This window comes from Fistularia commersonii, chromosome 7 (assembly GCF_037954325.1).
Source record: "Fistularia commersonii isolate RoL2024-O1a breed Wild chromosome 7, RoL_Fcom_v1.0, whole genome shotgun sequence".
Taxonomy (NCBI): Eukaryota; Metazoa; Chordata; class Actinopteri; order Syngnathiformes; family Fistulariidae; genus Fistularia; species Fistularia commersonii.
In genome coordinates this window covers 924,140-940,982 of record NC_141290.1, presented here as the reverse complement: position 1 = coordinate 940,982, position 16,843 = coordinate 924,140, and the positions used below count along the sequence as shown (strand labels likewise).

Genomic DNA, 16,843 nt, shown 5'->3' with positions numbered 1-16,843 from the left:
ACAAGGATACCAACTAACCACAACGAAAGCCAATGGTTGCGTAAGCTTACGCAAAACGGTTTCACTTAGGGAAGATCATTCAATGTCTGCCGTTCCCCAAGTTTTTTATTAAAATATATTTCATTTTAGTTGGTTCATTTTAAATTTGAAGACGATGGCAATATTGTAACATAGACAGAATGTGTGTGTGTGAATGCGAGGAACCCGGGAGGAACGTGAGGCTACAGGGAGGGGGAGGATTTTTAGCTATTTGGGAGTGTGGAGAAGAGGTGAAGAAACAGGTTCAAGCAGGTTGGAATCGGTGGAGAAAAGGTCAGGGGCACCAAGAGATAGAAGACTATCAGCCAGAAGGAAAGGAAAGCTGGAGGAGACAGTGGTGAGATGGTCTGCAAACACTGACAATGACCAGAAGACAGGAGGCAGAGCTGGAGGTTGCAGAGATGAAGAGACCAGGATGGAGAGGATCTGAAATGAGTCCATTAGAGGGACGACACATGGTAGATGTTTTGGAGAGAAGGTCAGGGATGGTTGGGTCATGGACAGAGGAGGGACAGTGTATATATCTGTAGATGGATGCAGGAATTGGAGGTCTAGAGGAAGACCAGAGAGAAGACTTATGGATGTAGTGAGAGAGGATATGAAGGTAGCTGGTGTGAGAGAGGAGGATCCAGAGAATAGGGTGAGATGGAGAAGGTGGATTCGCTGTGGAGATCCCTGAAGGGAAAAGTCCCAATGAAGAGAAGACTTTGTCACAGGGGTGCAGGACATGTATGACCGAGACAAAGTGACGACTGAGACGGTTTGCACACGAACACTCCTCTGTTCATGTCTAAACCGTGGTGAGGATCTGGTTAGACGGTTGCTGAGGGTGGAGCTGCCAAGCAGGAGGTCTAGAGGAAGACCAGAGAGAAAATTGATGGAGGTAGTGAGAGAAGATGTGAAGGTAGTTGGTTTGAGAGAGGAGGATCCAGAGAATAGGTTTAGATTGTAGAGACCCCTGAAGGGAAAAGAAGAAGATGGTGATCTTGTAACATCTAAATAAAATGTGCTCCCATATTTTTATTGGTCTTTGTCACAGGGGTGCAAGACATGTATGACCAAGACAAACTGAGATGGTTTGGACATGGTGAAGATCTAGGTCGAAGGTTGCTGAAGGTGGAGCAGCTGGAGTTATTGGTCTTTCTCCATGCACCCGTAAAAGGATGACTGCTGTTGGTGGATCATTTAAGTTTGATTTTTTTTTGTTTTGTTTTGTTTTTTATACAAGAAGGACTCAAACAGACTGAGTATTTTGCATAAAAGTAACCTTTCTTTTTCCCAGAGTTAAAAGTGTTTTGTTTGTCTGCATGCAGAAATATTTCATTTTCCCTGCAGTTATTCATTGATTTAAAAAAAAAAAAAAAAAAAAATACATATTTAGATGGCGCTGGAAGACGGCAGCCTGTCGCAGCAGCTCGTATTTTCTTTGAGCATTTATTATTAATTTACCTGTCCGCTCGTCTTTCGCTGGTGGGACTGTATGCCGTTTCTCCGGTGCACCGTGTTGTTTATCCTTGTTGGTCTCAGCCTCCACACATCCTGCCTATTTTTGTTAATTTATTTTATTCTTGCCATTTCTGTTGTCACTCTATATTTTCATTTAGTTCTGGTTGTGTATTTTTCACCCTCACTGTTCCTTTATGTTGTCCGTTATTATCCATGATGTTGTTGTTGCTGTCTCTTTATTCATGGACGACGCTATCATCTGTCTTCTGTCTCTTTATTTATATTTATTTTACTTTTTTTTTTTTTTTTGACATTATAACTGTTACGCTGCTGTGACAAAGGAATTTCCCCTATAAATATCAATAAAGTTTATCTCAGGGGTGTCAAACTCATGGCGCCACATACGGCCCGGGTAGATGTCAAGAGGGCCGGACCGTTAAAATAATAGCATACTCAGCAATAAATAACCAAATTATCATGTCTTTCCTCTGTTTTGGTGTAAAGAAGTACAAGGACATGAGGAAAATCTTGGAATTTAATGAACAATCCTTTTATAAAACATCTCATGAAACACCTCATATTTCCTTTGACAAAAGTGCAATTTACTTTTATCATTCACATGTTTGCATTGCAATCGTGATCATGAGATCCCACTGATCGTACAAAGGCACAAAACTTTAACAAGTAATTGGTATTGAAAAATATAGTAATGCACTTTAAGATTAAAAGAGACTTATAAAGAAAGGGATTTTTAAACCATTTCCACATGTGCATATAAATCTAAATTGAATCCCTGCCTTCACCTTACAAACTAAAGAAAGTGCTATTAAGTGTGTAAAGAAGAAAGTATTCACCTGTAAATGTGTAAACTTCATCCATGAAACATGCAAACACACACAAAACACACTGAAAACGCATGGAGTTGCATGAACAGTAGAATTCCATCATACTAGTTAGTAGTGAAGCTGGTGACTAACTTTAAATTGCACATTTTCGCTAGCAATTAACTAGCTGGCTTTTAGCGCTGCTGCACTGATTTCTCAGCTCTGGGTGAAAGTGGACGCTGTTTCCTCAGACCTGCCTGTGATTGGTTGATCTTTTCTCTGCTCAGTTTCTTTGCAAGATGTCATATTTTTGATGAGTCTCGTCGTGGCGCCGAATATTATATTCCTTAAATACCGAAACTTGTTGCAAACACGCCGAGCACAAAGGTTTCCCGTGCGTCTCTGTAAATAAATAGGACGTATCCATTTTTCTTTGTAAATTCTACACTCTTTAACTACTTTTCTCTGTTTTGCTAACGACATTTTGGCTGATGAGGGAGTAGCAGGAGGTGGAGAACAGGGTGGAAACGACATCATAACAAGCAGCAGGTGGTGCATTGATAACGTCTGCTGATTGGTCCGTCTCAGTGATGCGGATTGTCGTCAACTCTGACCAAAATAGTGCGCTCCTCGCAGAAAATTCTTGAATTGCATTTAATTTAAAAAAATCAAAAAAATCAATCCTTTTCTTTTATGCATTTTTTCAAATTATCCCGCGGGCCTGATCAAACCTCCATGCGGGCCGTATGTTTGACACCCCTGGTTTATCTTATCTCATACATAGCATAAAGGCCAAAAAAAAACAAAAATGTTAATGTCATGGTGATTGATTTTAAATTTCCCAAGGGTTGTTTGTCTTCTGGTGTTTTCTCTTCGGTGGGGAAACGGCTCCAAATGGTCCTTTGAGCGGTAAAGATCGGCGACCCCAGGTGTTTCCGGGCAGAAGTAGCGCTCCTGGTTACGTTATCGGAGATAAAAACCACATCATGAATTCACGTCAAAAGGCAGGCGTGTGAAGCGGGGGCTGCAAAAAGCTCGCCGGACAAGAAGCCGTTCACTCGTATGACTGCAAACTGCCTAAAACTGCAGCTTTTCTTTATTCCAACGACATTTATTTACACATTTCAGGTTTTTATGCCGTCAGCATTTCACCTACGAACCCGTACGTTGCATCTGCGTGCACTTTAGACTCTATACTTTTTGTTTATTGGTCACTTTACTGTTAACGTGCACTATTATTATTATTATTTTGTTCATCTCTTGCATCATCGCCATTCCTTTGTATTTCTGGTCGAAACTAATCCATCCGAGCGCTCACAGCTCTGACCTTTTTTGCTTTTTCTTTTTAATTGTTAAAAAAGTGCTATGTTTTTAACACTGCCGTCTGGTTTATTCAAATAATAAAAAAAAAAAACAGAATATTTTCCTGGTTGTACAGCGTGCCCCCTCCTCCCCCTTCACTCCGAGCATCTTAGCAACCAGTCCGCCTCAGCTGAAAAACGCTGTGATTCTCCAGCGCTGGGGGGGGTTTAGAAGGACACTTGGTGCTTTCATCTGAAGAAAAGAGCATCTTGTTAGACACTGGCTGCAGCCCCCATGAGAATGTGAGAGAGAACAGCCTATATATATATAGACATACTTTAATATTTTCTGGTTATTTTAATGAGCAACTAGACTAGAGAGAAAAGAGAAATACTTGTCAAGAGTGTAGACTAGTAGACCCGCAAGGGTTTAACCCCGCAAAGCTAAATAGAGCAGAAAAACTAATTTTTTTTTTTTTTCTATCAAACTAGTTATGTGAAATAGTTTCCAGCAACGGTTCTACAAATCCAGCCTTGTTTTTCCCCCGTTATCGACAGAGCACGGAGAACAGCTGTGCAGTTTTGACTGAAGCGCCGCGAAGCTTACCTTATTTTCCGCACTATAAGGCGCACCGGATTATAAGGCGCACCTTCAATGAATGCCTATTTTAATTTTTTTTTTCATATATAAGGCGCACTGCATTATAAGGCGCATATAATAGAAGCTACAGTAGTGGCTGGAGTTGCGTTATGCATCCACTATATGGAGCTGCGCTAAAGGGAATGTCAACAAAACAGTCAGATAAGTCAGTCAAACTTTATTAATAGAATACAAACCGACGTTCTGACAACTCCGCTCACTCCCAAGACAAGTTATTGCATTCACACTAAGGTACCATTCGTACCGCTAGCTCTTAACAGTATTTGCGGCGCCTTCGTTCAAACGATTTAATTCCAACTCCATTTGTCACAGTTCAAAACGTTTCATAAAACGAAGGCACCGAGAAGGACCGCCTCTAAATTTATTGATGTTCGTGTCGCTGGCTAGCTAGCTAGCGTCGCTGCCTTCATCGGAATAGTGACTGTCTGTAGAGACGCTTCTACCTGCTGCTCTCTGTTCAACATCCCACTGTTTGAATTGGTCCTCCAAAAATGTGGCCGTCTCGTTTTGTTCCCTCGGAAACTCTGTTTACTCTTCTTTACTCTGCGCAGGTCATCTTGTTGCTTCCTCCACTTCCGTTCCATTGATTCGTCAATGTTGAATTCTCTGGCCGCTGCTCTATTCTTGTGTTCTACTGCGTGACCAATCGGCTTGAGTTTCAACTGCGTCGTAAGCGTGCGTCTTGAAAGGTGTCGTTTAGGGGTCTTCACATACACACACACACACACACACACACACACACACACACACACACACACACACACACATGGAAATGCACTCTTAGCGTAGTCATATATCCCATCATGCACCGCGCTACTTCTTCTACGGGAGAAAATGGAGTCGGCAGCTGCTTCCCGGAGTTGCGAGACCTCTTGCGGCTCAATATTGATCCATATATAAGGCGCACTGGATTATAAGGCGCACTGTCGGTTTTTGAGAAGATTAAAAGCTTATAGGTGCGTCTTATTGTGCGGAAAATACGTTAATTCCTACACAGTACCTGAATTTATCCTTCTGCTCATTCAGATTGGACGATCTTCACAATGATAGCGCTTTGCAAAAAAATCTTCTCCAGTTTCTGTCAGTAACTGTATAAACGTCACAATATGTTACGTTTGTGCAAATAAAGTGGGAAAAGAAAAATGCTCACCATTAGAAATTATGCCGAAAGTGAAATTTCCGACCGTTATGACGGATCAGGAGAGATGTTTTTTTTTTTTTTTTTTTCTCAAGAAATAATGTGCCTTCTTAAAACAAGCCATACAGACGGAGGCAGAAAAGTTTGGGAACGAAAACTTATTTCCATTTTTTTTCTTTTTTTTTTTTTTTTCAAATTAAAGCTAAACTAAAGCATAAAAAAAAAAAATCTCTTATTTGTTTCAATGTATTCTTCCATTTTCCTTTTTTTTTTTGTACTTGTTTCTTATTCTCTCGGCTTCCTGTCGCCCGCAGGTTCCAGCGGGGTTTGCTATCTGCTTCGCCCTCTCGGACCCCGAGGCCGCCGCCGCCGCCGCCGCCGCCGCCGCCGCCGCCTGACTCCTCACGCCGTGAGTTTATCCTTCCTCGCTTTCAGACGTTCTCATTCCATTTCTTTTTCTCCAAGTTAATGCTCGGTTTCTTTTCGCCGCCCCCTCCGGAGTCGTGCCGGGATTATCCTCTCCTGTTGTTTTCCTGGCGCTGAGGATATTTGCCGCACCCCTCTAAACAAAAAGCGGCAAAGACGGTCGCGATTTCATAAACGGATATCAGATACAGAATTCTAACCTCCAAATGAAATGTACATTTTATGCAACATCCAGAGGCTTCCCAGAAAGATGCGGGAACGTTCAGGATCAGATCCGTGCCGTGATGATAATGTAGTGTTTGTGAGGTAGCTTTCTGCTAAAATTCACGGTGGCTTATTTCACGGTTCTTATGCAATACACAAAACTCACAATATAAGGATATCAATACAGAAAATCCCTGAAAAAAGACCCTTTTGCTTCAGAATGGTACATGTCATGATGCATTGCGATTACCGTAATTTCCGGACGATAAGCCGCGACTTTTTTAACGTAAACAACGATGCGGCTAATATATGGACTTTTTTGGGTGGGGGACGCTAACGAGCTTCACGCCGCTAAAACGTTTCTCCTCGTCACATCGGACCGATGAAATGACCGGGAAATTCTGAGTCCGTTCGACTCCGACACCGAAGAAGACGACTTTGACGGTTTGAGTGCGCAGGAGGAAGACCGAGATAGCGATCGGCTAGCCCAGGGGTCGGCAACCCTTAGCACCCAGAGAGACATTTGGACCCGGTTTCCTCGGAAAAGAAAACACTGGGAGCCGCAATTACTTTTTGACGTCTAAAATAAAGGTACCACTGTATATATTGCTTTTTATTACCTTTACACTTTGTATAAACAAGTGTGTCGTGTGTTGCTTCTGAAATTCACAAAGTATTACAGAGAAAATTACATTTTATTTATGTAATGAACTCATTTTGAGCTTTGGGCTTTCAGAGCGTGTAGCGGAGCCTTGACCTGAATTTTAAAAATAAATCGGGAAAAAATCACTGTGTCAGTAAACAATAAAAAATAAATATTCGCAAAATATCGACATAAATATGTATTTTACCTGGTTTATGGGACTTCAGCTCCTGAACTTCTGCGCACAGCATCTGCAAATCGGGACTTTACCGGCTTCCGCCAGTGTGACGTTATTTTGAGCGGCGAAAAATATTAAATATAATTTCATTTAATATTTCAAGATCACAATAATCTTCCAACTTAGAACTAAAAGTTAAAAAAAGGAATTAGAACAAATGAAAAACACTTCAATGAAATATTTATCATTTATTTTCCCAAGTCACTCGGAGCCGCAGTGTAAAGATGGAAGAGCCGCGGGTTGGCGACCCCTGGTTTAGCCGGTGCGGCTAATATTGAACTGCGCTTGGAAATGATGGTAATCACAACTGTTTTTTAAGTTACAAAGCACAATTTTTTTTTTCCCCTGAAGTCCGAAAACAAAATGCCACCCTTCGAATACGAGAGCGAAATTCACGGCAAGCGAGCTCCCGCAACTCTAATACACTTGGTGACGCATCTTCTGAGTTGGCGTCGCTCTCACCTTGAGGAACATCTCGCAGCTTCCAGCATCCCTCGGTACTCGGTAAACATCTGGTGTGGCATCATTTTATATCTTTGTGTATTTTTTTACCAGTCATCATGGCCCCGAGATACTTGTAGATACTCGCCAAAAAGAGCGTCTGATGCAGAAAAACAGAGATCCAGGCGGGAATGACGTGCATGTAAACACAGCGCTCAGCGCCGAGGCCTGTCAGAGTGATTGACGCGGCGTCCATGTATTCGCACACCGTATGGAGAACAGGGTTTTCAACATTCTTGTTGAAGGCAGTGATTGTGTTGTCCTTGTCGTATACAGCAAGAAATCTATCACTGTATTTACAAACTTTTCAGGATACGAAGCGCCATTCAAGCGAATTTTATCCTTGAAATACGGAAAAAAAATGATACGCATCGACGACAAGATATGATTATGAGAGCGAGAAAATCCAAATTTGAAATTGTGAGCTCCCGCAACTTCTGAATTGGCATCTTTTGGTGTTTTCACCTTGAAGAACGCCAGCTATCTCTTGTGTGGCATCTTATATTGTTGTGTATTTTTTGGGCCCCAAGAAAGCAAGTGGCGACTCAGAAAGAAGATCCTTTCTCTGGAAATGAAGTGCAAAATAATAGCGAAGCAGAAACGTGGTGCACGTGAAAAGAATCGCTGGTCAGAATGAATTAATTTGTTTTCTATTAATTTAAATGGGGAATAATTCATTTCAGATACCAAAAAAAAAAAAAAATCATTGTTAAATTTAAATTTGTATGTTCAGGGACTGCTGTACTAATACGTGTAAATAAATTAGAAATAAATTAAAAATAAAAATAGATAAATAAAATATGAATATATATATACATGTATATATATTTTTTTTTTACAGTAATGCACTTTACACTGATATGTGTAAATAAATAAGAAATAAATTAAAAATAAAAATAAATAAATGAAATATGAATATGTATATATATATATGTATATATATTTTTTTTACACTAATACACTTTACACTAATACGTGTAAATAAATTAGAAATAAATAAAAAATAAAAATAAATAAATAAAATATGAATATATATATATATATACATATATATATATATATATATATTATAAATAAATAAAATATAAATAAAAATAACTAAATAAATAAATGTGTACATATATAAGCTGCACTTGCCAATAAATAAATATAAATAAAAAAATTAAAAATTACAAATAAATGTAATATGAATAAAAATATCAAAACAAATCTATGTGTACATACATTTGCTGCACTTGTCTTTCGGGCGCCGGTGTCCACGTTGTAAAATGGGATATTTACACAGAAGCATTTTTTTTTAAACTTTTAATTAAATCCAAACAGGTAACGTCCACATACACGTACTGGAAATGCTTTTTTCCAAACAGTGGCTGATGAAAAAGATGAATAAATAAGAAGACAAGGAAAAGTCCATCCATTTTCTATCCCTGCTTTGTCCTCCAGCTATCTCGGTCTTCCTCCTGCGCGCTAAAACCGTAAAAGTCGTCTTCTTTGCTGTTTGAAATGAACGGCCTCAGAATTTCAGGCTCATTTCATCGGTCCGACGTGACAGGATAAATGTTTTGGTGTCGTGAAGCTCGTTAGACCGAAAAAAACAAACAAACATAAATTAATCGCACGGTTAAACAAAGCGTGTATTGTAAGTCGCTTTGGATAAAAGCGTCTGCCAAATGCAATGTAATGTAATGTAATGAAAAAGTAGCAACTTATAATCCGGAAATTACAGTTTGCCCCCATTTGATAGAACAAAACATCTGAAAAAACAGATTGATACAGGTCAAGTATCCCGCTAAGTGGCTAACATGTGTTCAAATAAAATGTCCTAAGTGGCTAATATGTGTTCAAATAATATGTGCTAAGTGGCTAATATGTGTTCAAATAATATGTGCTAAGTGGCTAATATGTGTTCAAATAATATGTGCTAAGTGGCTAATATGTGTTCAAATAAAATGTGCTAAATGGCTAATATGCGTTCAAATAATATGTGCTAAGTGGCTAATATATGTTCAAATAATATGTGCTAAGTGGCTAATATATGTTCAAATAATATGTGCTAAGTGGCTAATATGTGTTCAAATAATATGTGCTAAATGGCTAATATGCGTTCAAATAATATGTGCTAAGTGGCTAATATATGTTCAAATAATATGTGCTAAGTGGCTAATATATGTTCAAATAATATGTGCTAAGTGGCTAATACGTGTTCAAATAATATGTGCTAAGTGGCTAATATGTGTCAAATTTGTACTTTAAATATATTGTATCGTATGCAGTTATTCACTTAGAGAGGGGGAATATCTTTTTACGGCAGATACATGTTTTTTTCGCAAGCTGTGTAGTGCTAGCTTAATAAAACACACATGCCATGCATGTACGTGGCTCTACGTGTGTGTGTGTGTGTGTGTGTGTGTGTGTGTGTCTCATATTGACTACTCGTGACAAGTTGTCGGAGAAAAACGCCGGCCGTTGTGAGTTTGTGAGATCAGAACGGCTGAAGATCGGTGTACGTGGACGTCTTTATGCTAGTTGTGAGGGAACGGATGACCATCGTTGGTCTATCTTGCTCACGATCTGCGCTTTTATTCCTCAAATAGCCAGTCGGATGAGGTCGGTGGTGTATCGAGTCCTTGCAGATTGAATTGTGTCCATGATGCAGAGAAAGGCGGACCGGCTCGGCCTCGACCCCGAACCACCCGGGGATACCGAATCCCCGCAGCGTGGATTGTTAGCTTTTATCGGGCGCAATGCTTCGCTAGCGGCATGCACTCTAAGTGAAACCATGTCCTTCAAAGTGTAGTTACCAGGAAGTAATGCTTTCTCCTAGGTTTTGGGTGTGTGTGTGTGTGTGTGTGTGTGTGTGTGGGGTGGGGGGATTTGCAAGCCCTTGGAAATATCACAGGCCATGGTTGAGTTTATGCTCCTTGCAAAGACTCCTGGGGCGACTAATAATTCCAAGTGTGCATTCCATTTTTCACCCCCCTTTCACCGCGGTAAGAAAAAAAAAATATATGCATGTAATAAGCAGCGGCCCTATCTGCCAGCTAAACACCCCCACACAACCCAGGAGAGCGAGAAATCTTTTTTTCTTTCTTTTATAAGAAGACTCGGCAGGCTCCATTTCACATACATGCACAGACTGAAATGGTTTGGGGCTTCTTGGGAGGCGAGGAGGATGCAATGCTTGTCCAAGCAAAGGGGGAGGTACTGCACTGCTGCGAAAAGCCTGCTTAGACTCTTCCTTCTGCCCGCAGGCCGCTACTTCTTTGTCCTACATGCATTTTACCCGGAATCGGCAGAGGCATCGGCTCTCTCCGATTTCTCGGGTGTCCTATGGAGTTTCTGCGGTCATTGGCCTCTTTTGGGGTTGGCAGCTGTAGATGTTTTCAAACAACCCCTGGAAGAATGTAGCTAACGCCGCTAAAAGCCATACCTGTAGTACCCTAGAGAAAGCAGAAGGTACCTAGTTCCCAAGCTCTTGGCCTAAAGGTTAGAGAACCGGGCTTGTTGTCGGCAGGTCGCCGGGTCCCTTCCCTCAGGTTGGGAACAAAAGAAAGGAAGTTGAGTGGACCAGCTGTAGTTCCCACCAGGACATGACCCCGGGAAGGCACATTAGCCGCCCTCCAACAAATTGTACATGTATGTTTTATTTCTGGAGGCACCAAGACCTGGTGTTTGACCCTCATTATTATGTTTTTAGGTATATAAAGCACCCCAGAATCGTGGGATCAGGTTTTCATTCAAGAGTAGCTCGAGTTAAAATAACTGACAGATTACGCAACCGCAGTCAGCTGATATGAAGATGGCTAGTGGTTCGACTGCTAAAAAAAAAAAAAAAGACTTAAATATTTCTTGAACCATATAAATATCCCTGATCGAATCAACCATTGGATATCTAAAGGCATAAATCCATGACAAATCCTGCCAGATATCTGTGATCTTTTTTTTTTTATTACAATTCTATAGACAAAATATTCATACTTCATATATATATATTTTTTTTTTTAATAGTTTTTTTTTTTTTTTTTATAAGATCATATAACAAGATACTTTGAATGATTCAGGCAAAATGTGATTGAAAAATGAAAGAACACAACGATTTTCTTTCCCTCTGATGTGTTGCATCATTTGTCAAATTTGAGGGAAAAACCCAACTCGGTCGCACAAACATAAATAAATAAACGAATGCAAATTGGGTCCAGATTCTGTATTTGTGCAGCCTCTCCCACGAGAGCTCGCCGAACAGAATCACAGCGACGCCGTCGAATCCTTCCCGGTTGAAGTCGGTCCCGTTCACGGCTTTGGGAAAAACACCGCTTCTTTTTTATCGGCGGTAATTTGGAACCGTTATCACATCTGTTCCCCCTTTGTCGTTTCTCCCGCCGCGGCGATTGTGCGCTTTGAAGAAAGTAGGCCGGGTTTTTCCAGCAGCTCCAGCTTCTGTCTTCGGGCCGCTCATTGTCTTTGGTGGCTTTCGATTTGCATATATTCCACTCGCCATGAAGACAGACCAGAAGAATAGGTGTGGATTGAGCAGCGTTTAGACACAAATATCTCCGTTTGTATCCTCATCCTTGAATATTTACGCTATATTATATTTTTCTGGTGTCTTTTCCATCAAGCTTAAATTTATTGTTAATCAGACCATGCAGTTTGTAAACAAAAAAGCAGACAAAATGTGCACAGACATGATACGCTATAGAATATATAGCGTATTAGCCACTTAGCATCATACTTGACTTATAACGATGTGATTGTTCAGATGTTTTGTTTTATCAACCGGTAGCTAACTGTTTGAACACTGCGGCTTCAACAACCATGCGGTTTATTTATGGATTTTTTCGGGGCCGACGAGCTTCACGCCACCAAAATGACCCTCGTCACATCGGACCGATGGAATGAGCGTGAAATTCTGAGGCTGTTTTCATTCTGACGCCGACTTGAACGGTTTCTGTGCGCTCTTATTTAGTAAAGTAAAGCCTTTTGGCATGTGAGCGATGAGCTAACACTAGCGCTAATGCTATCTCCAGCTAGCTGTCCTTCATTCATCCAAACTAACAATCATTTTTCTTCTTCTTCTAAGACTTGAGACCTTCGCTTTGTTATCTCAGTCGCCCCTTTAGCCTCATCTAGCGTCTTTAGCTCATCTTTGTCCTTCAGGATCGTACGGAAGGTTAGCTTAGCCGTGTCGTGGTGCTTGGAGAGATCTGTGACACCGACACCGCTCTCCCTTTCTGATATCATCTTAACTTCTTCTTAACACCACAATCAGCAGCACTTTCAACCTTTTTGGGAGCCGTAATGAGGACTAGCTTACTGAGAAATAGCGTTACAACAAGAGAACACAACGATGTACAATGTAAACAACACGGGAGTTTGTCTATGTGTGTGTTCATGTGCAGAGTCTTGTTCGCAGGTTTATTTACAAATCGGTGAGACTCCTTTTCGGTTTGACTCCTTTGCCGGTTTGTTGGTGATGAGGAGCGTTGGGACGCCCAGGTTCTCCCGTATGTCTCAATACCGCCATTTGTTATTCATCTTTTTCATCGGCCGTATTGTAGCCAGTTCGGAATGAATCATTTCCAGTATGTCTTTGTGGATTTTAGTGGTATAGAATTGATTAAAAGTAAAAAAAAAAGTTTCTGTGTAAATATCTCATGTTACAACGTGGACACCTGTGGCCTATATATTTACACATATATTCATTTAGTTAGTTTTGTATATATATTGTTTTTTTATTTATAATTTATTTTTGATTCATTTCTATTTTTATTTATATTTATTTATAGACATGTGTGGCCTACATTTGTATACATATATTTATTTCGTTATTTTTATATATAGTTTATTTCTTTTTATTTTTAATTTTTTTTTTAATTATTTTTTATTTTTATTCACATTTATTCATAGACAAGTTCAGCCATAGATTTATTGAATGCAGCTTATTTTCAGGTGCGTAAATGGCGGTATGAAATGTTGTCTTGAAGAACGTGATCTTTACTGGTGCAAAAGACCAAAGTGTAAGTGCAGAGTAGCAGCATGGAGAGGCTTCATGTAACCCTGCCAGTTGGTCTTTGCAGGTGCGAGCATAAAAGCGCCAAAGCCATCGATGCGTCACGCAAGGATGACGGATTTGAAAACGCCGTTTTAAACCCGTCCTCGGGCGTTTTCCGCCCTCCGTCCCGCCACCGAGACCCCAGGAACACCCCGCTGTGGTTGCTTCCCGAGCCCAGACATCTCCTGATGCTCCTCACGGGGAAGGAAAGTCGTAACCGACCGTCTCCGAGCTGACGTTTGTCCGAAAGGAGAGGAATCCGAAGCGGATTTCACAGAGACGTCCTTCGTTATTTATAGCCCGGTTAGCGCGTGACGCCGCTCGCAGAGTGTGTAAATATTTATTAGCCGCGCTGCTGCGTCGGTGTGTACGACGGAGCCTCCGCCAGCTAGCGACGTTAGCCGTCCGGTTGTTTGTGCATGTCAGTAATCCTCAGTGGAACCGCTGAGGTTAGAGCTTCATTATACCGCCGCAAAGAAGCCCTGCGGGCAATTAAAACAAGTGGATTACACGAAAACGGCTTTTCTTTACCGGTTTACCGACTGATATTGAAACCGCGGGTTCGCCTCGTTCTGTTTTTTTTTTTTTTTAATTCAAAAAACAATTCCTGGTATCTGATCTCTGGACGCCGGAGAAAATACATCCCGACCGCTTATTTTACACAAAACGTAACGAACCGCAGATGTTTTCAAATCCAGCTTTTTAATACTAATGACAATTACGTGTGAGATATATTTATACATACCGTGAATGAATAATTCATGTGCCTTTTTGAGTTCGGTGTGTGTTTTCCTCGTGCACTCCAACACATCTGGCTGTGTGTGTGTTGGGAGCCGGTTTTTCCCCCCGAGACCTTCGTCTGGCTGGTTCCCAGGCCGAACTGCAGCGACTCTCCCAGCGCTCGCACAATAACCCACACTGCCAAGGAATGTCCTTGCTTTTTTATTTCTTTTTTTCCCCTTCTTTTGTAGCTTTTCACTCTCTCTCCCCTTTTTTTTTTTTTTTTTCTTTTGTTTCTGAGGTTGTGTTGTTGCCGCAAATCAGTCCGTCTCCGACCCCCCGCGTTTGAAAACGTTAATAATTCACGGTACAACTTGTGATTGTAATAAAACAAGTTAATGCAGGAGAAGGTGGAAGTTAACACATCACAATTGTTATTCTATCGTAATCCTTCTCATAAAATGCATTACACCAAAAGCACATTTTATTTCTATTTCATTATTCCGCGCCGTTCGTGTCGAGCGTGACGACTTGATATCCTCTCAGGAAGAGATTAGTTTGGAAGTGGCAGCCGGAGACCGAGGAATTTTAATGAAGTGGAGACGACTGGAATAGTTGTTTGTCAGCCGCCGTCCATCTTTGACTGTGAGTGCTAGCATGTGCCATGACGTTAGCATCGATATATACATATATATATATATATATATATATATATTTATCTTCTTCTTCTTTCACCCTATTCTCTGGATCCTCCTCTCTCACACCAACTACCTTCATATCTTCTCTCACTACGTCCATAAATCTTCTCTTTGGTCTTCCTCCAGACCTCCAACTAACCTCTAGTTCTGCCTGCTGTCTTTTGGTCATTGGAACAGTTTCTAGTCCAAACATCATGGCTGGTCTCACCACTGTCTTGTACACCTTTCCTTTTATTCTGGCTGATGTTCTTCTATCTCTTGGTACCCCTGACACTTTTCTCCACCCATTCCAACCTGCTTGGACCGTCTCTTCACCTCTTCTCCACACTCTCCTACGCTCTGGACTGTTGACCCCAAGTACTTAAAGTCCTCCAGCTTCTTGATCTCCACTCCCTGTAGCCTCACCGTTCCACCCGAGTTCCTCTCATTCACACACACATATTCTGTCTTGCTTGGTTCCTCTCCTTTCCAGAGCATACCTCCACCTCTCTAGATGTTCCTCTACCTGTTGTCTGCTCTCACTACAGATCACAATGTCATCTGCAAACATCATGGTCCATGGAGATTCCTGTCTAACCTCATCTGTCAGCCTGTCCATCCCCACTGCAAACAAGAAGGGGCTCAGAGCTGATCCCTGATGGAGTCCCACCTCCACCTTGAACTTCTCTGTTACCCCATATATATGTATCATTTTTATTTCACACAAGTAGTACATGATTTTTATGTATTTTTTCAAATTGTAGATTTATACCACAGGGTAGAATGGACTCCCTGGCGGGCTGGCAAGGGCCCGCGGGTCGTACGTTTGACACCCCCGGACTAGATTGTGGAGGAGGTGACTAGACCGGGGAAAGGACGGAGTCGGTCAATGTTTGGAACAACATGTTTCAGCATCTCTTCAGGGCCGAGAAGCGATCGGGTCGTCCCTCACCGAGCTTCGCGTACCGAGGGAAGGAAATCGATCTCAGATGTGTTTGTCTGGACCGTTACAGCCAAAGCATACCCTCATATCCGGAGGGGCTGAGATCTGTCTATTCACGCCTTTATGGAGCTGTCTGTGAAAGCACACATCGGATGTTTTTTCAAGCCGACGAACTGCTCATATCTTCATTTTACCAACTTTTACGACAAAACCTTCTCCCGGCTGGAAGAAGAGGTAGAAGGCATCGAGAACCCTCCGTTTGTACGCAGAGAAACCTCCCATGCTCGCGTCTTTTCAAGGACAGAAGCAGCAATTATGTCAGGAAACCCTGAAGTTATGAAGAACAGCTTCGCCATGACTTACGCTGGCTTTGCTGCTGATATTGAAAACTGCTTGGCACACACACACACACACACACACACACACACACACTTTGCCAAAACCGTTGTCTCATCACCCCACGTTTCACATCCTGCTTAACAGATTTTCTTAACCGAAGTGAGCTTGTACAGAATGTCGGTCTTCCCGCCGGCTCAGCAGCCGTTTCCACGTGCAGACGTACGCGGTCGCGAGTCGCCGACCGAAGCGCCGCCTCGTTGGTGCCAAGATGAGGTTGAAGTCGAGTCGGGAGTTTTGTCCGGTCGGTCTGGAAGCCGCGGCCGGTTCCATCTGATGCGAACGCCATATGCGTAACCGCGGGCGTCGTTAACCCCCTTCCGATTTTCGATCTCCCCGGAGGTGCCGACGATGCGACCGCACTCGGCGGACCTCGTACGAGAAGCTCGTTCTCGGGAAAAACCGACACCGTCCTTCTTGCCTTCAGGATTACGAGCTACTCGGACGCTTTTATGGTCACATACGCGCTTTACGATGCCGGACCGGCAAACCGAAGCAGCCATTATCAGCCTGGGGTTATTTTGCTGCGTTCTGTGATTGTGAAGGAAACGCATCTGCAACATCTAAGCTGGAACCCACTAATCCAGACTCGTTTGACTCCACATCTGGATTCAACACACCTTCTTGTTTGCGG

The 16,843-nt window shown here is 41.8% G+C and overlaps 1 protein-coding gene across 2 annotated transcripts in view; it reads left to right on the top strand.

Annotated features, from left to right (window-relative positions):
- Positions 1-16,843, top strand: part of peak1 (pseudopodium-enriched atypical kinase 1) — a 107,693-nt gene that overhangs the window by 55,279 nt on the left and 35,571 nt on the right. For both annotated transcript variants that reach the window (XM_086149059.1, XM_086149058.1), the window contains exon 3: positions 5,724-5,818. The gene's annotated coding sequence lies outside the window, so the exon portion shown is untranslated. The remainder of the gene's footprint in view (positions 1-5,723; positions 5,819-16,843) is intronic.